This window comes from Ursus arctos, unplaced genomic scaffold (assembly GCF_023065955.2).
Source record: "Ursus arctos isolate Adak ecotype North America unplaced genomic scaffold, UrsArc2.0 scaffold_9, whole genome shotgun sequence".
NCBI lineage: Eukaryota > Metazoa > Chordata > Mammalia > Carnivora > Ursidae > Ursus > Ursus arctos.
In genome coordinates, this window is record NW_026623111.1 from 25,117,152 (window position 1) to 25,123,843 (window position 6,692).

A 6,692-nucleotide genomic window follows, 5' to 3' on the forward strand; every position below is an offset into this window, starting at 1 on the left:
TGCTAACAGAAAGGGCATCTTTCACACCCATATGATTAAGAGGGCATTATTATATGTTAATTTCCTTTCTCCATAAACTTTCTGAAGAAAAGAGGTAAGTATCACTTATAGTCTTCTCATATAGGTACAAACACTTTTTGAGGGCCCTATTTGAACAGTTAGACATGTTAGAATATAAAATAAAAAAAGAAGGAGTTTGAGGAACACTGAGGTGTTATGGCAAAGGTTAACAATATTGGTGATGATGATCACAAGCTAATATTTATAGTTTTTTCTACTCTAAATTGAATACTTTCCCAAGACTTTGTCTCCAATATCTCTTTCATATATTCAACTGTCTTTTGATATTGTTTGTTAATACAATTTACAAATTATTAAACTGTGTCACCAAGAGGTAAATGACTCATCTCAGGTCCCGCCACTAGTTATTGGTGGAACTGGGATTTGAACTCATGTATCTCTAACTCAAAGCCCCATACTCTACCTTGTGACAGACCATCTCTCATTAATTACACGGCCATCTCTCATTAATTATAAAGAGAACATAGTCCATTGAGATGCTTATTTGACCAAAACATTTGTTAAAATAATTGTAGCATTAATGTGACACTCTCATTCCTGTCTTGTACAATAATGAGCAGCACCTTATTGTGGCCACATGTATTCAGGGAAAAAAAAAAAAAGAGAGAGATTATTCTGTAGCCTTTTAAGTTTTTAAACCACTCTATTTACTTACATTTTCCTCATTTCCTGTGTCAAATTCTGAAACAATATATTTTTAAAAAACACAAGTCTTGTTGGGATTCAAAAGTAATAGAGCTAGAAAAAAGGATTTATTAAGTGCCTACTGTGTAACAGGCAATGTGCCAGTTAAGTTAGTTGTCTTATTTTATTTTCATCAATTCATGCTCTATAGGAAAAATTAACCCAATTATAAGGTAAGGAAACTGAGACCCAGAGAAGTTCAGTAACTTATACTGAGATGAAATTTCTGGTAAGCGGAATATTCTGCAATTGTGCCAATGCCTACATAATTCCAAACACTTTTATTATTGTCAGTATCACTCAGTGATGAAACTCAGATTCTCTATATTTGAATTTCCAGCTCAAGTGAACCTGATGCCAAAGATCATACCATGAACCACTGCATATGAAGCCACTCTTCACAAAACACAAAAGAACCGCACAAACCCAGTAGAAGAGATAGAGAAGATTAAATGTATATACATAGAAAACAATACATAGAAGAGATAGAGAAGATTAAATGTATATACATAGAAAACAATTTTATAAAGTCAAAGTGACAAATGCTACAATAATGACACAGGTATAATGATAGTGATTTCTTCATTGTAACTCAGATCATTGAAACATAAATGCTGGATGCTGGAAAGAATACTACACAATAAATCATCCTGGTATATGTATTCTTTCTTATGCCCCTAATAGTGTTAGTTAATCTATGTATTTCTGTGCTTTTAAAAACTACTTTAGAAAGTTATAAGCATGTTTTAGCTAGAAGGCTAGAAATTGGAGCAAAAATGACATTGTACTTGTACAACATTTTGACATAAACCCAATATTTTCAGAATGTTCATATATTTATCAGAGTCCCAGAACCATAGATATCCTCTGATGGAAGCACTGGGGTCATATGAAGACCAAAAAATAAAAAAAATAATAAGTAGACATGATTTAGACACCATGTGAGGAAAAAATAGATCCTATCCTGTTTAGAGAACCAGGTTAAATGAATTCTATTTCTTCAGTTTTATAACATACATTTACAAACATTACTCTGCTATTAGTTTGGAAGACATAATTGACAGAAGTGTGTAGGAAGAAGTTGAGATCAGATATATATACTTTGGAATACAGCTAACCACAATTACTCAGTATAATTTTAAAGGATTATACTTCTGTACACTCCTTTTGTAGAAGGTACTCCTAAACACAGTCTTCTCTGAAGTTCTAGGAAAGAACTAGTGGGACTTGTTTGTGCCAGATGGATCCCCTGACACATAGGACTAAATTTTAGGGGCTGTTGATTCTCGTGAAGCTGGCTATATTCCTGGCATAGGTAAATGAGGAAAGATACTGAAAAAAAAATAAAAAAGAAAAGATTACATCACACAGACTAAGAAGAGATAGAAAGAGATGAAGAAATAGAATTACTTTAAATCCTTTTATGTCATTCCAGTCCTTAGCTCCCAGTTCTTAGAGTCCAAAATACATTTAGATTCTGTGACATAGTGTTATCTTGCTTACATTTATCAAGCAACAACTATAAGCCAATTTTGAACCAATTATGTAGGAGCTGCTGATTTCACTCAGGAGGAAACAAAAACTAAGAGAGTGTAGACACTGTGACAAATTTTCGAAAACAAATAAACAGGAACTAGAATTCAGAAAATCTAGCTCTCATACACATACTTAAAATTGTTGGCCTATGCTTCTTCTCAGTCTCAAAAAATCATTTCTCTCCTATTAATATCGCATATTTTCTTGAAATCAAATCGTTTCAAACAAAACAAAATTTGTGAGAAGAATGAGAAAAGGAGTAAAAATGCAATGCTGGATAATCTTAATTTTCTAGTTGTGAATGACAGAGAGATTTTCTGAAAAGAAGATTAAAAGGTGCCTGAATAGGTAAAGCAAAGGATAAGATAAAGAAAACACAGTCACATTCAGTACTACCCTGAATCAGTGAGGTCATCCATGCAGTCATTTTTGCAGCCTCTGTATTTGGGTTTGAGCTGGAATATTATAGGATATTCCACTTTAGTACAGAAAGAAGGAAAAAAAAAATACTCCTTACATGATCAATAGCTTGGGCTATGTGGAGGCCATCTTTATTTTAATGAAAACACAGAATGTGTGAAAACAGGGCAGGCATGCAGTGAGTTATCATCAGGGCTTGTGCCTCAAGTTTCAGTTCAACAGTTATAGTCATAACTCTGATTCTCCTTATTTTAACTATGAATTCACATCTACACCTCTTCCTTCCTCCTCCCTGTCAGCTTTGGAATGTCCCTTCCTAGTGTTATCACCCTCCATTCTCATTGAATCAGGTCAAATGAAGCAAAGTTTCATTCATTGGGGAGGGGAATTTCTGGTCATGAAACTATCTGAAAGGTTATCAATCTTTCCCCCACTCTCTGACTTTTCTGCTGACAGGCTTAATCAACGATGCTGACTGCTCTGTGAATGACAGCTCTAAATTCTCCAAAGGAAAGACATCTCTCCACTCAATGCATCTCAGTGTAGCACATGCTCATAGAGCTAATCTTGCCTATCACAGTGAATTCTTTAGGTTACTAAGCTCATAATTAAAAGTCTTCACTAATGACATGGTAATTGTTTTAATGGATTTCCAATGAAGTGTGAAGTTCCTTGCTGATGTGTCAACAAAATATGAAGCATTGTGAGAAAACGATGTAAAGCTTCATAGAATTTAGAGTTAGAGGAGACCTTAAAATTATCTAGGGGAACCTTTTCATAATAGAAAAGAGGGAACCAGCCCCAGAGAAGTGAAGTGTGCTGCTGAAGGTCATTACATGAAGTGAAAACTGTAAGTGTCCTGACTCTTAGTACAGTGATTTGTTTCCATCTCACTGCTTATTAATTTTGACCTGCTTTTTATTTATATTGTTGCTGTATCAAGAAACCTTTGCCTTCAAGTTTTTCATGTCATCAGTGGCAACATTTAAATAATATTAATTAAATATTTAAATTATATCGGTAAAAGGGTACGTATAAAACAATTTTTATTACATTACTTTTGTGGGAAGATTGCAAAGGTGACTTTGGGAATGAAAATCTACAGAGCTGAGAATTTCTTGGTTGGGTGCCTCCCGAATAAATATCTTGAGAAGTCAATGAACCAGGAGAGATTTGAGGAAATCAGTGTAATCTCGTAGTTAGATGCATGGTACATGAAGTAAGTAAATTTGTTTAGAATTTGTTTGGAATTTCAAAATTATAAGTTCAAGTTGAAGGTCATGCAATCATCTATTTCCAAAGGAGGTTAAAATATATATTCTCAAGGAATTTACAGATACTTGTCAGTTTCCCAAAGAACTTAACAGGTAATTGGCACCAAATCTAGGAACTACAAGCCCCAAAGAATTAAAATTGATAAGCATATTAGGTCTATTAACCTACTCTGAGTTTCGTTTGAAGACAGGGATAATATTCTTCTTACCTATCTTCATTTCAGTAGCATTCTAAGAATGACAATTATCATTAAAAAAACTTTTTGCAAAGTAAGGCAACATTTAAATGCAAAATACTCTTCTTATCACTTTGCCAGTACCCTAGCTCATGGATAGAGTAAGCAATGTTACTGCTTCTTTACTTATATCTAGTTTTCGATGGTGTTTCATGCTGTTAAGCTAACTGTTAGACTGTTTCATTTTCCCACTGATGAGGGAAAGTGATGTTAATTTTAATTGGATTGCTGTATTTCATTACTTTGTTAATTTCACTCTTTATATTTCTTTTCTGATAGATTTTATCACAAATCAACTTCAAAATAGACTTTATAATGGAGCTTCTTCTATAGTTTGCCAAAATGTAATATTATAAGCTTGAAGGATCTGTTGAAGTTCTTAAATGAAGAAAAAAAAAAAAAAGAAAAAAAGAATTGCGTTATGTTTGATTGCATTACACAACCTAATAAAGTAGATATTCTCCAAAAGATAAAAGTCCAGTGTCCTTCCATTCTGTTCAATGTACCTTCTTCCTTTTGGCACTGATAGTCCCAAAATGACCAGAAGCACCTGCTACATTCTGGCTAGCTACATGTGTTTGGTTCTATCTTGATTCATCTTTCTTAAATTCTTTATCTTTATTGAGATTACCATATTTAACAAGTGACTCTATTAAACATTGAGGAGGAAATAACCCACATGATTAAGTTTATAAAACAAATAAGAAAATATGAAATACATTTCAAATGTTAAATAATCATGTAACATGGGTATATTGTATTGTCCTGTGGTGTCACTCAAATTCAGGCGCATGGGCCTTCTACAATACTAGAACCCATCTCGAAGACAGGCACAAGGCCCTATGACATTATGAGTATAACTCATACACAGAATAGCTGAAAAGGGACTCAGCAAATTTGCTGGGTCTGAGCACAGGCCACTTCTGTTGGATGATTCCTAGGCATGTGCAGCAAACAGTTAATATTAATCCAGTTCACCCTTCCCCTCCACACACAGAGAGAGAGAGAGAGAGAGAGAGAGAGAGAGAGAGAGAAAGCTCCTCAATATGGTATCTGATATTCGTCTTGTAGTCTTGTAGAGCAATGTCTACTCCTATGTCTTCATTCAGCTTAGGTGTAGCTGCCTGGATCTGCTGACAGAACATGCTGGACTATAATGACTCTGCTTTTTTCATTCTAGAAACTGAAAGTCCTTGTAAGCCTAGGATTGACTCTCCTAGAATAATCAAAACCCATTTCAAAACATTAAAAACAAATCTCACAAATACACCATGGTTTTTACAAATCCTGAGAAAATTTTACATAACATTTCACTTCTTCAAAAATAATAAAATACTGAAATTCTCAAATATCTTCTCCTAAAGTTCCTCTAACCAAAACCTTTGTACATTGAACCAAAAAGAGAGGAAAGTGATTGTGGTAAATTGCACAAATGATTTCAATTCTTTGTAGTTTGTCCCTGGAACCTATTTCTTCTCCCCTGGAATCTAAATTGGCCGTATGTTCAGCTTTGGCCAATAGCTATGGGGTGGAATTACTTTTGTATCAATTCTAAATCCAAGCCCCAGAGGTTTGTGTGTCTCTTCTCTCATTCTTTGCATTCTGAGATAGTCACGTGAAGAACAAGCTAGCCTGCTGCAGGGTCATAGACTCAACCTGCAGGTGATCCGTAGTTTACTGCAGCTTCTTGAGGGAGCCCAGCCAAGATCCACCAACCTAGCTCAGCTCAACAAAATGTCCAGTCAATCCCAGACCCATTTTGCAAGCCACAGAATAGCAAACTAAAATATTGTTGTCATTTCATGGCAACAAATTTTAGGTGAATAGATGTACAGCAAGATGTAATGGACATAATGAGTAAGTCCAGAATTCTTAAAGCAGGCACTGTATAAATACTCAGGTCTCTCAAAGATTTCTAATGTAACCGAAGAGCAAGGTAAAAATTCCTCTCTCCCCACACCAAAACATATAAGAATAAGTGATGGGTACTTTCTTTCAGAAACAATATTTTAGAAGAAATTTACTTTAGGGACCCCTGGGTGTCTCAGTCGGTTGGGTGTCTGCTTTGACTCAGGTCATGATCCTAGAGTCCTGGGATCCAGCCCCACATCAGTCTCTCTGCTCAGTGGGGAATATGTTTCTTTCTCTGCCCCTCACCCCTGCTCATGATGTCTCTCTCACTCACTCTCTCTCTCAAATAAGTAAATAAATAAATAAATCTTAAAAAGGAAATTTTCTTTAAAAATAACATTTTAAAATTAAAAAAATAATGAATCCATTTAGAATCTATTGCCTAAAAATTGATACTAATATTCCAAAGATTTCTGAGAGCTTAATCAATTTAATATCATGGAAACATAACACTGGACAATGCCTCAAAGCAAAACCTTCTCTGTGAGATTGAAACTCTGTAAGTTAACAGTATACAGTATAATATAAAGTACAAGGACTTTATACTAAT

The 6,692-nt window shown here is 34.6% G+C and overlaps 1 long non-coding RNA gene across 1 annotated transcript in view; it reads left to right on the forward strand.

Annotated features, from left to right (window-relative positions):
• The window catches only part of LOC123001560 (uncharacterized), a 192,321-nt gene extending 185,845 nt beyond the window's left edge, over window positions 1-6,476 (forward strand). The window contains exon 15 of the long non-coding RNA XR_008958381.1: window positions 3,178-6,476. This is a non-coding gene — a long non-coding RNA (uncharacterized LOC123001560). The remainder of the gene's footprint in view (window positions 1-3,177) is intronic.
• The last annotated feature ends 216 nt before the right edge of the window (window positions 6,477-6,692 follow it).